At 37.9% G+C, this 26254-nt stretch overlaps 1 pseudogene; it reads right to left on the reverse strand.

Annotated features, from left to right (window-relative positions):
- Positions 1 to 10274: 10274 nt before the first annotated feature.
- LOC124461342 lies at positions 10275 to 11082 on the reverse strand (annotated as a pseudogene).
- Between the last annotated feature and the right edge of the window lie 15172 nt (positions 11083 to 26254).

Genomic DNA, 26254 nt, shown 5'->3' on the forward strand with positions numbered 1-26254 from the left:
GGGGAAAAACCGATTATGTCAAGTTTCGCGAGAAGCATAGAATATTCAACCGTATCGAAAGCCTTACTAAAGTCAGTATAAATAACATCAGTTCGACACTTTTTACGGAAGCCATGGTGTACAAGGGTAGTCAATTCTAAAAGGTTCTAAAGGTTAGCTTTCATGAATCCATGCTGACAAGGAGAAATAGTGGATCTGGATAGGTGTTGAAGGGAAGACGTAATAATTTTCACAAACAGCTTTGGTATTGCCGAAAGTTTGGCAATGCCACGGTAGTTAGAAACATCCGATTTGCTACCCTTTTTAAAAAGCGGAATAATAAAAGACTCCTTCCAAATATCGGGAAAGGTACAAGTCTCACTTGATATAAAGAATAACCGAGATAAAGGCTTAGATAGGGAATTCGAACACATTTTAAGGATGCAACTAGGTATATTATCAGGATCAGTCGACTGAAAGAATTTAGCAAACAGATCTGCAATATCTGAATCATTATTAGCAGTCTGGTCATTAAATCTGAAGGTGGAGGGTAGTACATTAGAACGTCTTTTGGAATTAACAAAGTTATAAAATCTTTTGGGGTTCTTATAAAATTCAACTTTACAGCGAACGTTATAATTATTGTAGCATTAAGTGTTTAAAAGACAAAATTGAGATTTGGCTATACAGTAATTTGCATAGTCAAGTCGCGAACCAGTTTTTTTAAATCTTTTAAAATATCTCGATTTAATGTTACGGAGATTAGAGAGCCTACGTGTGAACCAGACTGGCGCGCTGGAGACGGTAGAGACATTCACATAAGGAACGCATTTATCAATTAGAGAATTAAGAGCAGAGTAGAAAAACTTCACTGCACGATCTATATCGCAGCACTCAAATAGAAACGACCAACCAAAAGAGAAAATAAGGCTATTAAGAAGATTGAAATTTGTTTTACGAAAACATCTTGGACGAGAATTTGAGATGAATTAGTAACGGAATTGTAAGAAATAGTAAGTTCAATGGTAGGGTGATAGGGATCTTCAGGTTTCACTAGGGGCTGTGTTCGGGATCAGAGACAAAAACAAGATCAAGGATTCTTTTAGAAGAGTTAAGGAAAGAATTCAACTGATATAGCGGACATTCAAGTAGGCTATTAAGAAAAACATGTTGAGATGAAGGAATTAAGAAAGATAGATTATCATCAACAAGCCAAGAAATATTAGGCAAGTTGAAATCACCTAAAACTATAAGGAAATCGCGATCTTTAAGACGATTAAAAATAGTTTGCAAAGCATCAGCATGATGCATATAGGTCGTTATATCAAAAGCTGGAGGAATATATGAACAATATATAAGCTAAAGTTGGAACATGTAATTTCGACGCAAATAAACTCAACACCTAAGGGCAGATCAATCGGCACAACACTTGAACACAGATTCGAGTTGACAGCAATAAGTACTCCACCGCCACGACGACCAACACGATCAAGCCTATAAGAAATAAAGTTGTTCAGATGTTCGGTTCGCTCTCTGTTGCCACTCACTCTGCTGTCGCTACTCATTGGGCTGGTTCGTTCTCTTGGTCTCTCTTTGTCTGCTTCCGCACCAATTATCTCAACTTCGTGTCTGCTGCCTTCTCGTTTGGACTTGTCGTCGTCGTCTGCTTCTTGTAACGGTTTGTGTTGTCCGCTCTCTTTTGGTTTCCCGCTTCCATAGTGAACACTAGTTATCATCAACTTGGTGCTCTCTGTCTGCTCTCTCCGTATGTCTGCTTCCACAGTAAACACTGTTTATCATCAACTTCGTGCCCGCTGTCTGCTTCTTGTAACGGTTTGTGTTGTGCGCTCTCTGCTCTCTTTTGGTTTTCCGCTTCCACAGTGCACACTAGTTATCATCAACTTCGTGTCTGCTGTCTGCTCTCTCTTTTCCTCTCGAGTCACCACCGTTTTCGAGCCGCTCTAAACTTCAGTCGCCGACTTTTTGCCTAAACGGCGCCAAAATTCTTAGTGACGTTCTACTTGCGTCGTGCGACCGCTCACCGTCTCACCGTCCACTCGTCGCCTCTCGTACAGTCACACCAACTTCCACTAATTTTTAAACTTGTAGTGGTTGCTTCTTGTGAAATTCGTTCGCCAACAACCTTGATTTTGTATATTTGTATTGCATGCAATATTAATAATTTTCTGTTCACTTGCGAACATCACACACACACAAATTTCACGAATTGTCTTGGGTCAGAAATCTCGGTTGAGCCCCCAGTTTCTGAGATTTTACTTTATCCCGGTTTATTTATTTCAATATTATTAAAGGATGTGATTTCCTTATTTAGTCTTATTTTATTAAGAATGTTTCTTTGTGTTAAGAATACATATATTCTATATTATTTAAATGGCCCTTGTGATAATTTGGATGCGCGATGTGATCGAGGCGAGAGTAGGATTGCGAGTGTTTTTTTGAATCAACGCTTCTCTTTATTTGCCAATGAGTGAGTCAACCAGATAGGTACGGCCGCTGCGTGTCGTTCTGTCTCGCTCACTAGCTACTGCCCGATTGCCATGATTATGCCCGCCTGACACTTTATTTCCTACATAAATAAACCGGGATAAAGTAAAATCCCACTAACATATTGTTGGAGCGCCTGCATTAAAGTCAGTCTTGGTCAGCGTTCACATGCTGGCCTGGCTCTAGCTCATGCATATACAAATGTAAATACATTTCATGCTTATCTGTATATTTATGTGAATATGTTTATGTGCATATATCAATGTATACATATAAACATATTAAAGTGCACAATTATATTTTAGTGCGTATATGTTTAATTGTTTATAATTGCAACAAAGTGTTACAAGTTGAGCTCTTTGTGTTGAATGATTTTTGGTAAGTATATACTACAATCCTAGCCAAGGCCTCATGAACTCAGCCACTGTTGAGGTGTTACAAGGTCCTTCGGCATCGCCAACTTTCTCAACGTCGTATCGACGGTGCTTATTGACCTTCGTGACTTTATATGGGCCTAAGTATTTACCTCCCAATTTTAGACCTGTCCCATACTGCTTAAGTTTAATCGCCACTAACTCGTTTAAATTGTATTTTGTTTCCCATTTCCTGTTTTTGTCAAACGTCATTTTCATTTCCTGATGTATTTCATTAATATTCTTTCGAGCCTCCCCTCTAATGTCATCACGACCATCTTCTATTAACGAATTGGTTATCAGCTTTCTTATTTCGGGATCATCAGAACTACGCATCTCTATTCCTGCCAAAATTTTAAAAGGTGGAACTCTTGTACTTCTTGGAGCAGTATTATTAACAAGTTGTTTCACACGACCTACATACTTGTACCAGTTTCCAACATTCTCTTGGCTTAACTTTGAAATCATTGGAACTATTATCTTATGCATCCTTTCTACTTGGCCGTTGCCGCGTATTGCTACAGTTAGTGCTGTATATCCTGTCTGTTACAATATTCCTTAAATGCATTGGATGTGAATTCTGCTCACCTGTCTGAAATTATTCTCACCGGATTACCAAAAATGAAGGCTTGGTTTTCAAGACAACTAAGTATTTCATCGACTGCTGTTCCACGAGTCGGATACATACAAACTTAGAGATCCCATCAACAATAACAAGTATATAATTGTAACGCTTTGTTGTGACTTCCATCGGGCCAACGTGATCAATGTGATATGTCATCAATGGCGGATCTCCTTTGCTTATTGGCATCAAATATCCTTCCTTTTTACCGGTTTTGGCATTAACAATAAGACATTCCACGCAGCACTAAACAACACGGGCTACCTTTTCTTTTAGTTTTGGAATATAATACGATTTTTCTACGATATCCTGAGTCTTTCTAGCTCCAAAATGTCCCTGTTTGTGTGCAATCTGTATTGTTTCCCTTTCCATCTGTGAGGGAATGACAATAAGTTTTTGATTGGGGTCCTTTAACAATATTTCAAGTTCGAGGACAATCGCTCGATCGACCCAAAAAAGGTCGAGACACACAAATTTTTTGTGCATCGAATCCAAAAAATTACCTTTTTCTCTGCCCAGCCACTGCCGCAGATGCTCTGGCTCCCAAGTTAAATTTCCGAGGCCACTTAAACGCTTAAGCGCTACCATTTGCAATTTTTTAAACTCTTTCTTTTCATGACTTCCACCAATGCTCTTCGAATATCCTGTTAATGACACAACTCCAAGTTCGACAAACAAGCTTTTACGTATGAGACTCAAATTCCTTCTTCCTGTATCAATTGTTTCTGAAGAGATGAATCCAATGTTGTATTTTTTGACGACTTCCCTGGATCATAGGATTTTAAGTAGGTCTCTATTTGAACTTTCAACGCATCCACTGTTTTGGCTTGATACAATAATGCCATAAGGCAAATAATTGCTCTCATGTCTGGTATACCTTCTACGAAATACTCGATTAAACTTTCGTCATCCAAATCGATCGGCTTTGCGATTTCCATTAACGAATACAAAAAATCAAACAAATTCTCACCTCTTTTCAACTGTCGATTGCTTAGTCTTTTATGAACTTCTGCTGATAAAACTTTTACACTGAACTCGTTTTTCAAAGCTACTTTCAGTGACTCCCAACTACAAATATCTCTCTTACTTACGTATAAACGACAATCCCACTTTAACAATTGTTTTGCATACACAAAAAGCTGTAACTGCACTCCCTAGTCCATTGTACAGCATCAATCGAACCTAAACTGCAAAACTCGGAAACGCTTCCCTCCACATCTTTTAGTGTTAACCATGACCTTCGCCCATCTGTGTTCGGAACTTCTCTAATTGTTCTAGCCGAGGCGAAATCTGCCTTCTGCCCGTCGTATTTCGTCAATATTTCTGCCACCGGTCTGGTTTCGTCGTGCAAGCAATGTAACTCACAATCAAGACAATAATTATACAGCTCACCCAACTATAGTCGTCCTGCTCTATGGAGTCACTTAATATAGATCAGGGCCCGGCACAAAGAGAGCGCTGAAAAGATGTAATTGTATGTGTGCGCTTGCTTGTGTGCGTAAGTTGCTTTACACTGCGCAAATTGCATGTGATGAAAGCAAAAATATTAGAAATGCGATAGAAAACCGTTTCACACAAATTGAATTGAATTACGACTAAAAAGTGGACCGCAGATTCGCGAAAATCTTGACATTTAGGTAGCGAGTCGACCCTTTTTACCTACTTTTGCTAAAAATAGATTTTTTGTCCCACTTCCCATTCTCTTTTGTTATCGTATGCATTTCTAAACAACGACAAGTGCAAGAAACCGCGATTGCAGGTAGAATGCTCTGAAATTGCACCCTGAAATATTTGCATAATATGAATGTTTCATATGCATAAATGATTATTTGTATATATGTAGGATCGCGGTATGGTAGAGGTGATTTCGAGTGAGAACGGGTATCGATGTTATATCGATTAAAAACGATATACGATGGTGAGGAGTGCTCAGTCAGTTCGAAGAGAGAGTCAGTCGAATAGAGTGAGCCGGTAAAGTTGCGTCTCGAAGTGTGAGCAGTGAAATCAAAAAATAAAGAGAAACATTGTGAAGTAAATTATAATTTTACTACTAAGCTAATAAACTAATATATACAATAAAGCTGATGAAAATAAAACCCGGTGTGTGCAAATTAAATCTGTTCGAATTGGTGAAGGTTGAATCTCCACAGCTTGCGAGGCTCGTCCGGGAAAAAGCTGAATCCCACAAGGGCTCGTCCAGGAATCGTTTGACGGTAGGACTATCCATCAATCATCAAATTGTTGCAGTAATTAATAATTTTATCAATAAGCTAATAAACTAACAAAAACAATAAAGTCTGGGATAAAGCTGAAGCTCCACAACTTGGGGGCTCGTCCGAGAACGTTTGACGGTAGGACTATCCATCAATCATCAAATTGTTGCAGTCTGAGATCCGTTATTGTACATCAGTCATCAAATTGTTGTACAAAAAAAGTTAAATCCATGGGAAAAATTGTGAAATTCAGTCAATTCTTGGAATAAGTCGCACACAAGAGAGAGTGAGACAGCAGCAGAGATTCTTGGCAAACGAAAAAAAAAGCACATCGAGCGTCCACTGAAAATTTTTGGCGCCATGTGGTAAGAAAAACAAAGAAGAAATCCATAAGAGCGACAGAGACGGCAACATGGCAACGAACCAGAGAGACAACGACATGATCGTGCGAAGCTGAACGAGGTAGCAACAAGAGCAACAACACTGAGTGTGCAAACAACGAGGCACAAAGAGTGTGCGAACGAGAGAGAGCAACATTCACACCGGCATCATCCCCAGAAGTGTGCATGACGCGATGAGAAGAGCAGGAAACGAAGAGGCAACAAGAGAAAAACCTAAGAGAGGAGGCAACGAGGCACAGAGAGTGTGAACAACGACGTACAGACTGTGCGAACGACGAGGCACAGAGAGTGCAAAACCGAGACGAGAGAGCGACGCTCACACCGACGGCGGCATCAACCCCAAGAGTGTGTGTGACGCGACAATCGAGAGCAGAGCAGTGACGAGGCAGCAAGACACAAAGAGTGTTCAAGAGAGCAGCACTCACACAGACGACGGCATCAACCATCGCAAGGGTGAGTGGCGAAACTTACAGAGTATTCAGAGACCGGCGATCAAGCAGACGTTACACCAAGAGAGTGCGCTATTGAGGCCGACAAGACACAAAGAGTATCCAGAGAGCGCAGTATTCATACAAACGACGACAAAGAGTATCCAGAGAGCAGCATTCATACAAACGACGACAAAGAGTTTCCAGAGAGCAACGCTCACACCGACGGCGGCATCAACCCCAAAAGTGTGTGTGACGCGACCATCGAGTACAGAGGCGTACGCAGCGATTTTGGCTTACGAGAGGGACGGCAACAGAGTCGAGATACAAGAGCAAGTATTAACTGAGCAAGAAAGGCCCATAACCAAAGTATAAAACATTTGTATAACATTGTAGATTGATATCAATTAACTTAACTCACTAACGTTAGCTTAAGATACATACTCAAAATTTGTTGTATAATTTGTTTGAATTTAAATTATGCTACACGACGAAATCTTGCAACTTACGGTATCTGAGCTTAAAGAAAAGTTGAAAGAAAATAACTTGAGTATTAAGGGAAACAAGGCAGAGTTACAAGTAAGACTAATATTTTTTTTTGAGTCATGAGTTGAGGAAACATCCTTCTACGAGGACTCACTAGAGCGTAGCTTACAAGTAGTAAACGATCAACAAGAGGTACAGAGTATAATGGCGTTTACACTAAGAGATATACAAGATTCGTTAACTGTATTCGATGGCAGCCAGCAGCAAGATGTCGACAATTGGCTTGCAGATTTTGAGAACTGTGCAGAGACAGTCAAATGGAACGATTTACAGAAATTCATTTAGAGTAGACAATTGTTAAAAGGGGCTGCGAAATTGTTTGTCAGTAGCGAAGACGGTCTTACCGATTGGATTAGTCTAAAGTCAGCTTTAGAGAGAGAATTTTCGGAGAAGTTGTCCGCTTTACAAGTACAAAGGCTACTCGAGAATAGAAAGAAAAAACAGAGTGAAAGTTTGATCGAATATTTTTATGAAATGAAAAGTTTGGCGAAAAAAAGCACATTAGATGAAGAAAGTGTTATAGAGTATATAATAGAGGGTATACCAGATTCGAAGCAAAACAAGACTGTGTTGTATCAAGCCAGGAATTTTAGAGAATTACGAGAAAACATGCAAGTGTACGAGAAAATATCTACTGAGAAAGAGTTAAAATGGTCTAGAGGATCAAAATTCGAGAAGAAGCAGCAGGATATTGCTATAAATGAGCCAAGATGCTACAAGTGCGGAGGAAGAAATCACATAGCAAAAAATTGCAATTGAGAGCGATATTAAGTGTTTTAAATGTAACCAACCTGGTCATAAGGCGAATCAGTGTAGCATGCAGGGAGCAGAGTTAAAGGCGAATAGTAAAAACGCCCAGCAACTTACTCAGAAGTTGGGTAATCGTGTTTTCAAAAATATTCAAGTTGGTAATAAGGTTATATCAGCATTTTTCGATACAGGTAGTGATGTCTCCACTATCAGTGAAAGTGCAGTGCCCCAGTTCCCTTGAGTTCAGACGTCAAAGAGTTATTTGGAATAGGAAATAAGAAAATTTACACTAAAAGATCTTTTAAAATATATAAGGCTTTAGATGGAGTTCCTATTAAGATGTGTTTCCATGTTGTGAGAGATAGAGATACGTTACACGATGGCGTAATCGAAAATGACGTATTTGACTTCGTAAATGCTACTATGGGAAAAAAGGGATTAGTGTTTCACAGGAGTGATATTGCAGCGGAGGAAAATCAAGTTATTGCTCGTGATAGTAATGCTCAAAATGTACCTTCAGTACGCGAGAAAATCCTAATAGATGAAAAGGTGAAAAAAGTCGACGCATTAAGTAAAGTACATTGCTTACTGTCAGGAGATTCTTTGAAGAGTAAAATACAATTTGCACAGAGAAAAGATGAATGGATCAGCACTTTTCTGAAAGTGTTAAAAAAGGGAGCGCACGCCGACTATTTCGTGCAGTACGGAATATTGTATAAAGATCCCGTTAAGGAGCTTATTGTAATACCTACTAGCATGGAGCAAGAGATAATATTGGTTGCTCATCGACAAGGGCACTTCGGAGTTAAAAAAACGGTTGATCTAGTGGAAAGAGAGTATTATATACCTGGTCTGTTGAGCAAAGTAGAGGTAGTAGTGAGGTCGTGTATGGAATGTATCGTGAGCGAGTCGAAACAGGGTCGAAAGGAAGGTTTCTTGAATGTTATTGATAAAGGAGATAAGCCCTTAGTGACTTTTCATGTAGACCATGTCGGGCCGATGGAGTTAACCGAGAAACGATATAACCACATATTGGTAGTAGTCGATGCTTTCTCGAAATACGTATGGTTATATCCGACGAAAAGTACAGGTTCGGAAGAGGTTGTTGAGAGATTGCAGAAACAGTCTGAGTTGTTCGGAAATCCAAAGAGGATCGTTAGATATCGAGGTAGCGCTTTTACGTCTCACATTTTTAAAGAGTACTGCGAGTCGCAAAAGAAACAACATTTAGTGATCGCGATAGGAGTTCCGAGAGGAAACAGGCAAGTAGAGCGAGTTAATCGGATTGTTATAGCATTGTTGACGAAACTGTGTGCCAATGATCCCGGAGTATGGTATAAGCACGTAGGTAGGGTGCAACAGTTTATAAACTCGTCACCACCTAGAAGCACGAAAATATCACCCTTTAAGATATTAACTGGTACTGAGATGAGGACTAGCTACGATTTAGAACTAAAGAGCATGTTGGAAGAAGAGTTATTAATCGAGTTACAAAACAATAAGTCCGAAATACGTGACACAGCGAAAATGAACATAAGTCAAATGCAAGAAGAGAACCGTAAAACGTTTAATAAATGTCGAAAATCTGCAAGTCAATATGAGGTTGACGTGTTGGTGGCTGTCAAGCGGACGAAGTTTGGTTCTGGCCTTAAGCTCAAGGGCAAATATTTGGGACCTTATCGGGTTGTTCGGAAAATGAGGCATGGTCGCTATGCGGTTGAGAAAGTAGGAGATGGAGAAGGTCCGAAAGGTACTACCACCGTGGCAGAGTATATGAAAAATGGTGTCCATCATTCGGGGCGAATGTGGAGGTCGGATGGCCGAATGTAGGATCACGGTATGGTAGAGGTGATTTCGAGTGAGAACGGGTATCGATGTAATATCGATTAAAAACGATATACGATGGTGAGGAGTGGTCAGTCAGTTCGAAGAGAGAGTCAGTCGAATAGAGTGAGCCGGTAAAGTTGCGTCTCGAATTGTGAGCAGTGAAATCAAAAAATAAAGAGAAACATTGTGAAGTAAATTATAATTTTACTACTAAGCTAATAAACTAATATATACAATAAAGCTGATGAAAATAAAACCCGGTGTGTGCAAATTAAATCTGTTCGACTTGGTGAAGGTTGAATCTCCACAGCTTGCGAGGCGATTCAATGAAACCCAGGACACTCATGGCCTTTGTGGAAATATGGGTGTTAAAATTTAACTTATGGTCCATAAGTACGCCCATTCGTATTATTTAGACGACCTAAAGGACTATTGTTTAGAAAATAAGTGACCAGTTGAGGAGAGTTACGAAAAAAAGTCATTACCTTACATTTGGTAGTGTTAAGATTTAGTAGATTAAACTGACACCAGGATTGAAAGTTTTTAAGATCAGCTTGTAGCCGACTAAATGAATCTGGCTCGGTCTTGGACAAGAAGTCAGATTATGCCTGGTATGGGGTAGCGCCCAATGGCATTTCCTTCCATAAATCTGGAGTCAGATAGGCATAGGTCTTGGCAATGGCCGCATAAGTGGCCTTGGCAAAGTTACTTAAAGTGCCGGTGGAGCCACGAGCCGATGTATAACAATCTTCAATACCAGCCATGGTCAACAGCTTCTTGGGAACGGGAGCCGAGACAATGCCAGTACCGCGGGGAGCGGGAATACGGCGCACGGAGACGGAACCACACTTGCCAGTGACTTTGCAGGGCACGGTATGGGGTTTACCAATCTTGATACCCCAGTAACCACGATGCACAGGCACAACAGACAATTTGGCCAAGATAATGGCACCCCGAATGGCGGTGGCAACTTTGTTGCTGCACTTAACACCCAAGCCAATATGTCCGTTGTTATCACCAATGGCCACAAAAGCCTTGAAACGAGTACGCTGACCAGCACGAGTCTGCTTCTGCACAGGCATAATCTTCAAAACTTCAATGCGCAGAGATGAGACCAAGAAGAAATCGGTGATCTCAAACTCTTTGATGGGCAACGAGTAAAGATAAATCTCCTCGAAAAACTTGATCTTGGCATCACCAAACGGCCCAATTTGGTAACTGGGGCCCATTCCTTGGAATCCTCCATGCCACCACGTCCACGGGCGCCACGTCCGCGACCACGACCCCGTCCTCCACGGCCACCACGAGAGCCAAAACCACCTTGGAACCCACCACGGGCTGGAGCAGCGTCCGCCATTTTTGTAGGTTTATTAACTGTATGGGGGAAAGACAAAAAACCAAATGATGACTCCGACTCAGAAATAGATGATATAAATCCATATGCGTTTGAATTAGATGGCAATTCAGCCCAGTGTGCATTGCAAAATTTATGTGTCAGACGTTACTGACAAAAATGAGCAAGAGAAAATTGTAACAACTGAACACAATAACGCACATCGCGTTACAGAGGAGAATGTTAAACAAGTCCTTCGTGACTATTTTCCTAATATGTATAAATTGGAAAAAGGAAATTGTCACAAATTGATTTGAACCAAAGCAAAATACGATAGGCATCCGCAAAAACAGAAGCTTGGAGCCTCGCCAATTCCCTCATATGCTGGCGGAATACTGCATATTGACATCTTCTCAACAGATAAGAAACTTTTTCTCACCTCCATAGACAAATTTTCTAAGTTCGCCATCGTGCAACCAATTTAATCGCGAACGGTAATAGATCTAAAAATGACCATTATTCAAATAATTAATTTTTTTCCTGCAACAAAAACAATATACTGCGACAACGAAGCAGCTTTTAATTCGGAAACAATAGTATCATTGTTAAAAAACAAATACAATATAAACATAAATTGTTCGTGAAGATAAAAAAAAAATTATCTCAACTGTGTCTTGCACAATGAGCCAGAGACGTGGAAAAGTTGTTAGAGTATGTGGTTGGCTCACAATTCAAGTATACATTTAATTTTTATACCCTTGCAAAAAGGGTATATTAATTTTGGTCAGAAGTGTGCAACGCATAGAAGGAAGCATCTCCGACCATATAAAGTATATATATTCTTGATCAGCCCGACGAGACGAGTTCAAATAGCCATGTTCGTCCGTCTTTCCGTCTGTCCGTCCGTCCGTCTAGATCAGCACAAACTCCTTCTAGACCGTAGGAGCTACAGAGCTGCATGTAGGCTTGTATAAAGTGCACAGGTTGTATATCTTGGAGTCAGCCGGATTCTCAATAACTTCGTTATTTTTTGAGCTATCGTCGTGAAATTAAATATTTATAAATTTATTACACATATAAACGACTGTGACAAATTTGATCAAGATCGGGTGACTTTATCATATAGGTCCCACAGGACCGACCGATCGAAAACAGTGACTTTTGTCAATAACTTCGTTACTTTTGTCATACAAATTTTTATTTCTCAGTTTAGCATAACTATTAATGGGTGTGTCAAATTTTATACAGATCGGGCAACTATATCATATAGCTCCCATAGCAACAATCGCTGGTGAACAGTGACTTTGATCAATATCTTCGTTATTAACCAAGCCGTTCTTTCGTAAACATTAGACCTTTTACACAAAAAACTTGCAAGGGTATACACACTTTGACGCGGTCAAAGTTAGCCCCGGCCCTCTGGTATTAAATTAAAATTGTCTTATATAGGACCATTTGAGGTCAGTCAGGCCGTAATTTTAATAATTTTAATAAACAAAAAACAAATGCCATACGTATGTTCTTCGATAATAGCATAAGTAAATTTGAGGATATATCCGTTATACCCACAATGCATTGCAATGGGGTTAATTGAAACAAAATCAGTGTACTCCACTGCATACGTTATAAATAAAATTCAATCATCAAGGCTCTATAAAGTTGGTACAAATTAGGTTAGCTTACCTTGACATAACGGGAGAAGATTTCCAAGTTCAAGGAAGTTCTAGGGTACAGATGAGTTTCATTCTCACAGTCGCTTATGTATGCTGCTTTTTAAATGTAGCAGGCAGTTGCTAAATATATAGTAAACAATATGAGCGAGATAGAAAGAAAATATCTCCAAAAGTACATTGCTTTTTTGATTTCCTGATACACTCACGTAAAACAAATTACAAATACAAGGAAATTAGGTACTGGATAGCCAACAATTGCAAGTTCAACAAGTATATTGTTTAGCTTATGGAACAATCCATCAAAATAGCATATAGTAGACTATTGTCGAGGAAACCTAAATATAAGGATGTGCCCGAATGGGTACATAATATCTTTCAAGCAGGTATAGAAACTCTTGTTATAGGAGATTCAGATGAGGAGGTAGAAATATAAAAGGGAATATCTTTAAGCAAGGAATGGGAAGAAATTTTTCTCCATATACAAAACGTAAAGAAAAGATATATAGATCGAGCCAATGACCTTGACAAAGTAGAGATTTTCCCATTATGACAGAGTGGAAACATATTCTAAATGAAGCTCGTGAAATTAAACAAGAAATCCATAAATCAATCAAGTGTCTTTCCCAGGATAGAAATACATCAGAGGGCACCATAGAAAAGCACACAAAAATTATAAAAACCTATTTAGAAAAAATTAGGCTTCTTTTAAAGACCCATTACAATAGCCTTTCCAAATACCATCAAACAGCAGCTCTATCCTTCTACAATGATTGCAAGGAAAAAGCAACATTGGTATTTAAGCGACATCAGATAACATTCAAAGAAACAACTCGAATTGGAACAATAACGATACCCACAGAGCCCAACGAGGTAGAAATTATTCACGCCACCGAAGACGCGGCTGTGGACCCAAATAACCAACAGAATGGTTATAACAACACCAATGTCCAGATACACCCAAAATACACACAAAAATAAAAATTTAACTTTTTTGATTGATACAGTTGCATTTATTTCAATTATAAAAGAAAATTCTGATGTCTTTCATGACATCCATATCAATAGAATTAGAGATATTCGAGGCATAGGAGAAGGAGCACTAAAATTCAAAGGATTAGCCTCAATTGAACTCCAAACAGACAAATGCAGATTTCGCAATCCCCTGCGATAGAATAATAAGACTAGATTTCATGAAAAGATTTAATTGCCAATTATATTACAATAGTTCCGAGGTTTGCTTAATTATCAGACCACAACATCTAACGTATCCTATCTATGTGCAATAAATTTTAGTTCTGGTACTGATTCAACGCTTCTACTAGCAAGATCTCAAGTGATACACAAAATAGAGTCGTCTTCAGCAGAAGAAAACATTTTAATTCCCAATCAGGAAATTAAAACGGGTGTTTATATCGCAAACACGATTGCAACAGCACAAAATGTTTTGTCCGATTCCTAAATACAACAGATACCTGCCAAATGGTAGGCATCGATAACATAAAATTCGATTCACATTCGAGCTACGAGGTGGATTAAAAACCACAAGAAAATAGAAAATGATAAATTAAATGAAGTATGTAAGTCGTCTCGCCGACTTTGGTATACCATACACCAGTAAAGCAAATATTTCAAGCATTTTCACATGCTTCTTAAAAGCATATCTTAGTATCTCGCTTACTCAATCATACGAGCACCCTAGCGCCCCCACCAGCTAACGGCCAACTCCGGCCTTATGGAAAAACGTTTATATGCATAACTCAACTGTTTTTTATCCCATTTTGATCAAATTTGGTATTTTGCTAGATATTAGTATTAAATTTAAGTGTGCCAAATTTGATTGCATAAGGTAAAAAAATACGGGAGATAATCAAGTTTTTCAAATTACGGGGGCGGAAAAGGGCGTGGCAAAATTTTTATACATACAAAATGTGTGCATTTACTAAGCGAATATACATACCAAATATGGTGTCCCTAGCTAGAATAGTTTTTGAGATAAACGCTTTTTTTAAATTGCGGGGGCGGAAAGGGGCGTGGCAAAAATTTGAAATAAACTTGATCACTCTACATACTACACGAGTCTACATAAAAAATTTGGTGGCTCTAGCTCTTATAGTCTCCGAGATCTAGGTGTTCATACGGACAGACGGACGGATCCTGATCAAGAATATATATACTTTGTGGGGTTGGAGATGCTTTCTTCTGCCTGTTACATACATTTTGGCGACTTTAATATACCATTTCACCCTATGGGTGTATGGTATAAAAAAAACTTTCCACCATTGTCTAAAAAAACCGCATAGCCAAATCGAAGAAATCAAGCTTGAAATCAAGTTAGAAAGTTAATTGAACAAATTATCGTTGAACCGTATGTTTCACCGTACCTACTCTTATTAGTCCCAAAGAAATCACTTCCGGGTAATAACGAGAAAAAATGGAGATTAGTAATTGATTATCGCCAAATAAATAAAAAATTGCTATCAGATAAGTTTCCACTCCCCAGAATTGACGATATTCTTGATCAATTGAGTCGAGCTAAATATTTTTTATGCCTTGATTTAATGTCAGCTTTCTACTAAAATGAACTTAAGGAAAACTCAAGAAATATTACGTCTTTTTCAACAAGCAATGTTTCATATCGCTTTACGCGATTACCATTTAGTTTTAAAATAGCGCCTAATTCATTTCAGAGAATGATGACAATAGCATTCTCAGGCCTTGAGCCTTCGCAATCCTTCCTTTATATGTTGTTCTGAACAACAAATGATAAAAAATTTAACAGATGTTTTCAAACTGTGTAGAAAACACAATCTCAAATTACATCCAGAAAAATATTCATTTTTCATGCACGAAGTGACATTTTTAGGTCACAGGTGCACAGACAGATAAATTTGACGTCATCAATATTTAACTAGTCCCTACGGACCCAGACAGCGGTAGAAGATTCGTTGCATTTTGCAATTACTATAGACGTTTTATAAAAAACTTCAAACCGAATATTCACTGCACATAACGAGATTTTGTAAAAAGAATATCCCATTTGAATGGAAAACAGAGTGTGAAAAAGCATTCCACTATCTAAAAAAGAAACTCGTTGAAACAAATTTACTACAGAACCCAGATTTTAGCAAAGAATTTTGCATAATTGCGGATGCAAGCAAACACGAATGTCGAGCAGTTTTAAATTAAAACTATAGGACGATTCACTAAAGGTGAAAGCAATATGAGTACTACAGAACAAGAATTAGCAGCAATACATTGGCCAATAACACAATTTCGACCATATATATGTTGGAAATGAAGTGTCAGGCGGGCATAATCATGGCAATCGGGCAGTAGCTAGTGAGCGAGACAGAACGACACGCAGCGGCCGTACCTATCTGGTCGAATCACTCATGGGCAAATAAAGAGAAGCGTTGATTCAGAAAGCACTCGCAATCGTACTCTCGCCTCGATCACATCGCGCACCCAAATTATCACTAAGGCCATTTAAATAATATAAAATATACATATGTATGTATTCTTAACACAAAGAAACATTGTTAATAATATAAGACTTAACATGGAAATCACATCCTTTAATAATATTGTAATAAATAAACCGGGATAAAGTAAAATCCTACAAACTGGGGGCTCAACCGAGATTTCTGGCCCAAGACAATAAGTGAAATTTGTGTGTGTGTGTGAAGTTCGCAAGTGAACAGAAATTTGTTAAAATTGCATGCATTAACGTGTAATACATATACAAACTCAATTTCACAAGAAGCAACCACTACAAGTTCAAAAAATAGTGGAAGTTGGTGTGACTGTACGAGAGGCGACGAGTGGACGGTGAGACGGTGAGCGGTCGGACGACGCAAGTAGAGCGTCACTAAGAATTTTGGCGCCGTTTAGGCAAAAAGTCGGCGACTGAAGTTTAGAACGGCACGAGAACGGTGGTGACTCGAGAGGAAAAGAGAGAGCAGACAGCAGACACGAAGTTGATGATAACCAGTGTTTACTGTGGAAGCAGACAGCAGACACGAAGTTGATGATAACCAGTGTTCACTGTGGAGGCAGACAGAGAGAGAGAGCAGACAGCAGACACGAAGTTGATGATAACCAGTGTTCACTGTGGAAGCAGACAGCAGACACGAAGTTGATGATAACCAGTGTTCACTGTGGAAGCAGACAGCAGACACGAAGTTGATGATAACAAGTGTTTACTGTGGAAGCAGACAGCAGACACGAAGTTGATGATAACCAGTGTTTACTGTGGAAGCAGACAGCGGACACGAAGTTGATGATAATTAGTGTTCACTGTGGAAGCAGACAGACGGAGAGAGCAGACAGAGAGCACAAAGTTGATGATAACTGGTGTTCACTGTGGAAGCGGAAAACCAAAAGAGAGCGGACAACACAAACCGTTGCAAGAAGCAGACGACGACGACAAGTCCAAACGAGGAGGCAGCATACACGAAGTTGAGATAATTGGTGTGGAAGCAGACAAAGAGAGCGGACAGCACAAACCGTTACAAGAAGCAGACGACGACGACAAATCCAAACGAGAAGGCAGCAGACACGAAGTTGAGATAATTGGTGTGGAAGCAGACAAAGAGAGCGGACAACACAAACCGTTACAAGAAGCAGACGACGACGACAAGTCCAAACGAGAAGGCAGCAGACACGAAGTTGAGACAGTTGGTGTGGAAGCAGACAAAGAGACCAAGAGAACGAGTGGAAAACAGCAGAGTGAGTAGCGACAGCAGAGCGAGTGGCAACAGAGAGCGAACTGAACATCTGAGTGAGTTGCTACAGCGATATTGAGTGGTTCCATAGAGCAGGACGACTATAGTTGGGTGAGCTGTTTAAATATTGTGTTGAGTGTGAGATACTTCGCCTGCACGACGAAACCAGACCCGTGGCAGAAATATTGACGAAATTGATGCAAGCTGCAGAGAGCACATTTCTAAGAATCGTCTGAGTTTAACCATAACCTACCACAATTTGACCTACATTAACATAGTGTGTAAATTTTGCAAAGTCGTAACAAATTTGATTGATTGATACTAACTATACATTAATATAGCAAACTTGTTAAGCATTATACCTGTAATTGTGTGAAATAGATCGAGGTGATATTCTAACTTTGCGTATTGAAGAGTTGCGCATTAAATTGAGAGAGTTAGGGCTAGAGACTACAGGCCTTAAAGCTGAGCTGCAATCGCGTCTACTCGCTCATTACGATTTAATAGAAACTGAAAATGACGGGCAGGAGGCAGATTTCGCCTCGGCTAGAACAATTCGAGAAGTCCCGAACACAGATGGGCAAAGGTCATGGTTCACACTAAAAGATGTGGAGGGAAGCGTTTCCGAGTTTTGCGGTTTAGGTTCGATTGATGTTGTACAATGGTCTAGGAAGCTAGAAGAATGCGCTTTAACCGTACAGTGGAGTCAGTTACAGCTCTTTGTGTATGCAAAACAATTGTTAAAGGGAGCTGCATTGTCGTTTATACGTAGTAAGAGAGATATTTGTAGTTGGGAGTCCCTGAAAGTAGCTTTGAAAAACGAATTCAGAGTGAAGGTTTCATCAGCCGAAGTTCATAGAAGACTAAGCAATCGACAGTTGAAGAGAGGTGAGAAAATTGTATGAGTTTTTGTATTCGTTAATGGAAATCGCAAAGCCGATCGATTTGGATGACGAAAGTTTAATCGAGTATTTCGTAGAAGGTATACCAGACCTGAGAGCAAATAAGGCATTATTGGATCAAGCCAGAACAGTGGATGGGTTGAAAGTTCAAATAGAGACGTACTTAAAATCCTATGATCCTAGGAAGTCCTCAAAGAAAACAACATTGAAGTCATCTTTTCACAAGCAAGGTAGAGATAATAGAGAGAAGAGTTCGATAACAAAGGGTGATCGCAAATGTTTTAAGTGTGGTGATCCTTCACTCATGATGAGAGACTGTAACAAGAAAACGTTTACTTGTTTTAAATGTGGCAAAACAGGGCATCGCTCATTTGAATGTAAGGGAAAAGATACCACCAAAGTTGAAAGTACCAATGTTGTAGATGATAAATTAGTAAAAGCATCAGTAAATTTACTGATTCGGGTTTGGAGTTGAAAGAAGTAACTTATAAGTCGATTAAGTTCAATGGTCTAATCGATACAGGAGCAAATTTGAGTCTCATACGTAAAAGCGTGTTTGTCGAACTTGGAATTAAATCATTAACAGGATATTCGAAGAGCCTTACAGGCATTGGTGGAAGTCATGTGATGACCTTTGGTAGTTTTAGCATAAGTGTCAAGATAGATGACATTGAGATGGAAGTCGAGTTTCATATCGTTCCTGATGAAGACATGGCATATGAGGCAATTTTGGGTAGAACCATATTAGATCATGTCGATTTGATTGTTACAAAGAAAGGTACAAAGTTTGTGAGCATCAAGAAAAAAGGATCACTGTGTAACGCGAATAAATCTTGTGCTGAGTTGTTTAAGGAATTTGAAAGTATGTGTATGCACAGTGCAGAACAGAATGAAGTAGAAATCAAGAGTGACTTTTCGCATATCAGTACAGAAATCGCTAGTGAAGTCAAGAAGTTGATTAAAAGTTACAAACCTATCAGAAATACAAACACTCCTATCGAAATGAAGATTGTACTAACAGATGAGTTGCCAGTTTATCAGCATCCAAGGCGTCTAGCAGAGTCTGATCAGAAAATTGTTGATAGTACAGTCGTTCCTCCATTCGGTTGGAGGAGAAGATAATAAGGCCAAGTTTTTCTGAATATTCTTGTACTTGTAACAAAAAAGAATGGGAAAAAGCGTCTGTGCTGCGATTACAGAAAGCTAAATGAGAAAGTGGTCCGAGATAATTTTCCTATGCCACAGATGGATACCGTATTAGAAAAACTTCAAAGTGCGCTAGTTTATACTACTCTAGATCTAACAAACGGGTTTTTCCATGTTCCTGTTGAGGAAAAATCTCAGAAGTACACAGCATTCGTAACTCAGAATGGTCAGTATGAATTCGTATATGTACCATTCGGAATTTCGAACTCTCCAGCAGTTTTTACAAGATTTATAATGGCAGTAATGAGAGAATCAGTGAAGAATGGAGATGCAGTGGTGTATATGGACGATATAATTATACCAAGTGTTAACGTGAATGATGGTCTAATTAAACTTAAACGAGTGTTAAAGATAGCTCAGATACTGCAGAGTAAAGTAAATTTGTTGGGCTATATAGTTGAAAATGGAAGTATTAAGCGAAGTAAGGAGAAGACTGATGCTGTTTCAAGATTCCCGATCCCACATGACAAGAAGTCAGTTCAACGATTTTTGGGATTAACATCGTATTTCCGTAGATTCATCGAAGGATACGCAGTAACAGCTAAGCCCTTGACGGACATTTTGCGAAAAGAGAACAAGTTTGAGTTTAAAGAATTGCAAATGATAGCGTTTGAGCAATTGAAGTTAGCATTGATCAAAGGTCCCGTTTTAAAGTTATACAATCCTAAGCTAGAGACTGAGAATCACACTAATGCCTCGAAACACGGTTTCGTAGCTGCGCTATTACAGAAAGATTCAGAAGATGGTTTATTTCATCCGGTACAATATATGAGTCGGAAAACTAAACCTTGCGAAGAGAAGTATGATTCATATGAACTTGAGGTTTTAGCAGTTATTGGAGCATTAATAAAGTGGCGTGTATATGTGCCAGGATTGAGATTTAAGATTGTTACAGATTGTAATGCGTTCACGATGACAATGAAAAAGAAAGAGGTTCCGTTACGTGTAGCACGTTGGGCAATATACCTACAAGATTTCGACTATCAGATCGAACATCGTTCAGGTTCAAAGATGCGGCATGTGGATGCTTTGAGCCGTTTATCTTGTTTTCAGCTAACTGACTGACACCATAACCCATAGATTGAGGGAAGCATAGTTGTCAGATGATTGGACAAAATTGATCAGGAGTTTAGTTCAGGAGAAGGGATATGAAGATTTCTACATTGAAAATGAAATATTGTTAAAAGACCCCAATCAAGAACTTATTGTCGTTATTGTCGAAAAAGAAATAATACAGATTGCACACTCAGGATATCGTTGAAAAATCGTATTATATTCCAAAATTAAAAGAAAAGGTAGCCCGTGTTGTTGAGTGTAGCGTGGAATGTCTTTTTGTTAATGCCAAAACCGGTAAAAAGGAAGGATATTTGATGCCAATAAGCAAAGGAGATCAGCCATTGATGACATATCACATTGATCACGTTGGCCCGATGGAGGTCACAACAAAGCGTTACAATCATATACTTGTTATAGTTGATGGGTTCTCTAAGTTTGTATGGTTGTATCCGACTCGTGGAACAGGAGTTGATGAAGTACTTAGTTGTCTTGAAAAGCAGGCCATAATTTTTGGTAACCTGGTGAGAATAATTTCTGACAGGGGAGCAGCATTCACATCCAATGCGTTTAAGGAATATTGTAACAGACAGGATATACCGCATTTACTGATAGCAACAGGTGTACCCCGCGGCAACGGCCAAGTAGAAAGGATGCATAAGATAATAGTTCCAATGATTTCAGATTAAGCCAAGGGAATGAGGGAAACTGGTACAAGTATGTTGACCGTGTGCAACAACTTGTTAATAATACTGCTTCAAAAAGTACAAGAGTTACACCTTTTAAGATTTTGACAGGAATAGAGATGCGTATTCCTGATGAACCAGAAATAAGAAAGCTGATAACCGATTCGTTAATAGAAGAATTAGACTGTGGTCATGATGAGATTAGAGCGGAGGCTCGAAACAATATTAATGAAATACAACAGTAAATGAAAAGGACGTTTGACAAAAACAGGAAATGGGAAAGAAAATACAATTTAAACGAGTTAGTGGCGATTAAACGTACGCATTATGGGACAGGACAAAAGTTGAGAGGTAAATACTTAGGACCATATAAAGTCACGAAGGTGAATAGGCACGATCGATACGACGTTGAGAAAGTTGGCGATGGTGAAGGACCTTGTAAGACCTCAACAGTGGCTGAGTTCATGAAGCCTTGGCTAGGATCATTCGGGTCGAATGACTTGTCAGGACAGCCGATTGTAGGAAATGAAGTGTCAGGCGGGCATAATCATGGCAATCGGGCAGTAGCTAGTGAGCGAGACAGAACGACACGCAGCGGCCGTACCTATCTGGTCGACTCACTCATGGGCAAATAAAGAGAAGCGTTGATTCAGAAAGCACTCGCAATCGTACTCTCGCCTCGATCACATCGCGCACCCAAATTATCACTAAGGCCATTTAAATAATATAAAATATACATATGTATTCTTAACACAAAGAAACATTGTTAATAATATAAGACTTAACAAGGAAATCACATCCTTTAATAATATTGTAATAAATAAACCGGGATAAAGTAAAATCCTACATATATGTGGCAAACATTTTACAGTTAGAACTGTAGATCTTTGACATATTTATTTTCTATGGTAAACCCAAGTTAACACGCATACGACTCGAATTATAAGAGTATGATTTTACTGTAGAGTATCTGAAAGGTAAAGACAATTTTGTGGCAGACGCCCTATCAAGGATAACAATATCCGAGCTAATTGGCATGAACAAAAAAGTCCTGAAAGTCACTACCAGGCACCAAAGTAGACAAAGCAATTTCTGCGCAGAAAATAAACAAAAACTATTGCCAAGGCGACGTCTTGAAAAAGCTTTTAGGCCCAACGTATACGAAGTCATCACAAATGACAAGCTACGAAAAGTAGTGACCTTGCGAATAACAGATTCCACATGTTTATTGAAACATGGCAAAAAAGTTGTAGCAAGAATTAATGTTAGCGATTTATACTCCAATGGAATTCTCGACTTAGGTCAGTTTTTCCACAGATTAACAGGCTTGAATGGCAAGTCGGTGTATCTAAAATTAACCAGCTCAAAGTGGCACCGAGCGAAAAGATCTTTGAATCAATTTCAATAGATACTTTAAAAAATAGGGGTAATAAAAATACTCAAGCCGGTGACCCAAATAAAAAGAAGCTATTGGCTACATTCCATGATGATCCAAGAAGGTCATACACGGTCATACACGCATATTCGAATCTTTTATTCTGAAGGTGCGGTCCAATGAAGACGTTCATTACGGACATAGAAACAGAATATAAAAATTCCATTATTACTGACTTGTGCAAATATTTAAAAATAGATAACTTAACATCTACAGCACACGATCACCATACATTAGGTACTGTTGAAAGAAGTCATATGACCTTCAACGAGTACATTCGTTCATATATTTCAGTAGACAAAACTGATTGGGACATATGGTTACAGTATTTCGTGTATTTTTTTAACACAAAACCATCAGTAGCACATAATTATTGTCCATATGAACTAGTATTTGGTAGACAAAGTAACCTACCAATTCAATTTATTAGCGTAAATACTATAGATCCTATATGTAATACATATAGAAGGTTATTCTAAAGAAGTTAAGTTTAGATTAGAAAACGCGAATAAAAGAGCTAGAATACTTTCAGAAAACAATAAAAATAAGCAAAAAAAATACATAAATGATAAAGTATCAGATTTTACAATAGAAATTAGAAAGCTGCATGAATGAGAGAAAAGTCAAAGTCCAATGAATCCATTCGAATTGAATTCAAATGAATAAACCTTTTAATATTGCTTCACTAGTTGGAAAAAAAATTCTTTTTCATAAATACAGTATTGTAGTATGAGTAGGTCCCCACTGAGCCACCTACCACACTAGTTTGGTCGTATAGTTATCACATATTGTTCAAAAATATACAATACTAATAAATACTAAAATCAGAATTGGGATTCCAATGCATTCAAATCATAGCAAGTCGTTGTCTCACTTATTAACTCATTCAATTCGTTTTGTTTCGTTTGAATGTTGTGCGACTGTTTTTTACGTCGCATACTCAATTGCTTGAAGTTGATTTTCAAAGTCATTCAAATCATTCATATGGTTTTGAATGTTGTTAACTCGAATTGATTTTTCTATCATTCATAAAGCTCTCTAATGGAAATAGGAGAAAAGGTTTTCTTAAAAAACGAAACTAGCCATAAACTTCAGTGTATTTAGGACCATTCGTGGTTATAGAAATAGGTAAAAGTAACAATATAAAAATTAGAAACGATAAAAGTAGGATACAAACTGTACATAAGGATAGATAAAAAAAAAAAAAAAATAGGAATAAAATATTAAAATAAATCTCCAATATATAATTAAATATTCGATTTTCCCAATAAGGAAAAAAAAGATATTTTTTGTGAGTTAAAAGCAACGTACTTTATTATTTGAAAGAAAACTTAGAACTGATTACAAATGGTTATATTTATAGCTAAATTTGGGAGCCCTTTGGCGGCGTGGTTGATATTTCGACGATTTGATTGGTCGGATTTTAATTGCTGAGTTAGCGTTCTCACGCCTTTGGTTGTTAGGGGACAATTATTATTTCAAGTGTTCAATTGTTTATGTTAGTTTTTATGGATTAGCGTTCATACGCTTTGGTTTTGAGGGGGACAATTATTACTTCAAGTGTTCAATTGTTTATGTTAATTTTTATGGATTAGCGTTCATACGCTTTGGTTTTGAGGGGGACAATTGTTTTTAAAAAAACGGATGTTTACTTAAACGTTATGAATTTTAGGGGCCGAAATATTTATATGTTATTGGGTATTGGAGTCGGATATATGACTCCCCCATCCTAAAGAAAATAGCCTGTCCTCAGGCGGATACATTGGGATACAGCGAGGGGTTTTTCTCAGCTGTAAATATTGGAGTGCCAATTTTGTGTATAATTTGGGACTCGATTTTTTCAACAATTGGGCTTTCGATTATGTCTGTGGGACCACGATTGTTATTTGATCGAAAATGCTTAATTATTAATTTTTGTGGCATTGCCTTAAACTTATAGATTAAGTATGTAATCAAACTTATTATAGTAAGTATAAAAGTGGTTAATGTAATAGTTTGAAATGCAGTATAATATTTCGTATGTTCGTTAATTATCTCTTTTGTTTGGATAAAGGAAATAGGTTCTAGCCTGGTGATATTGTTTGTTACATAAATGCTTTGGCTATAGTCAAACAATGAATTTATTATTGATATTTCGTTTAGTTGTAAGGCACAATCGTAAATTTTTATTATGTTATTGCCTTCTATTATTAATTCGTTGTTTACGCAATTTTGATTAAGTTTAGTTTTTGGTAGATTCCATGTTACAATTATGTTTGGTTCAATGTAATTAGTTTGAAAATTCTTATATGTCTTAGTGTATTTACAAGTGGTTGGGATTTGATTTAAAATGCCTATTATACATTCGTTAGTTTCTATTTGTTTTGTGTTTTTATTGAACAAAGTGTTGTTATTAAAATAGTATTTATAGTATGAATTTTCTGTCAAAATATTTTTATTTTCGTCTGGATAAGGAAGTATCTCAAAGATAGGGGTTTTTATTATTTCTTGAGGAATGTTTGAAATGATAAATATCTCGTTTGAACTTGGTTTAAGCCAGTTTTTGTATTCAATAGTTTTTCCGAATTAACATGACTTAAGTGATTATGTTTTAGAAGTTTTGGGTTGAAAATTCCTAGTCTAGTGAGCTGCATGCCCATTTCTATGTCTTCAATGTATTCTGTGAAATGCTCAAAATTAAAGATTAGAACTTCTAATCTTACTGATTTTTCTTTTTCTTCCCTGAGGCTGTTTATTACTTCTAAACCTTTATTAACAGTGTCTATTACGTAATTTAGTTCGTTTGCTTGTACGCTATTGCTTTCAAGATTATTTATTTTTTCTTCTAATTCATCTTTATCTTCCTGATCAAGAGTACCAAAAAGATATTTGTATATTGAACCAATTCCGTTAATTAGTCCTCGTTTATTACGTTTTACAATGTGTATTCCATTAATTTCCCTACTTAGTTTTTCTGTTAAGTATTGAATATGGATTAGGTTTTTAAATTCTTGTGCTTGTTGCATTAAATTATTATATGTAATGTCTATTAGAGTTAAATTCACTTTTAAATAATGATATTCAAAGTTTGTCGGTAAGTCCATGGTTCCTGTTTTAAATATTAAGTAACCGTTTGGTGCTTTTACTGGGTTTATGTCAATGGATTGACTGCATGTTGATTTTAATGTTAAGAATAGCATGATGTATAAAAAAGTCATCTTGAGTTGTTGACCTGTAATTAATTAATTGTCGTATTTGCTTTTATTAACTTTCTTTTTCTTCTTGAATTTTGATTTGTAGTGTGTAACTATTTGTCCTCTATTTCTTTCTTCAAAATGTTTGTCGTCTAACTGATTTATTTCTCCGGTCTTTTTGAATGGATTTGTCGTTTTTGACTTTACTAATGGTGCTTGTTTAAATCTAGTGTCGATTTCGAAGTCGTGTCTATCTTCATTTAAATTGTTTATTTGATGCATTTTTCTTGTTTGGGTATTATAGTCGGGGGATCCTGCATAGATAAAAATGTCCGCTGGTGTTCGGTTAGTTGTTTTATGTCTCGTCTTATGGTTGTATACGTAG

This window comes from Drosophila willistoni, unplaced genomic scaffold (assembly GCF_018902025.1).
Source record: "Drosophila willistoni isolate 14030-0811.24 unplaced genomic scaffold, UCI_dwil_1.1 Seg360, whole genome shotgun sequence".
In the NCBI taxonomy this organism is placed as follows: domain Eukaryota; kingdom Metazoa; phylum Arthropoda; class Insecta; order Diptera; family Drosophilidae; genus Drosophila; species Drosophila willistoni.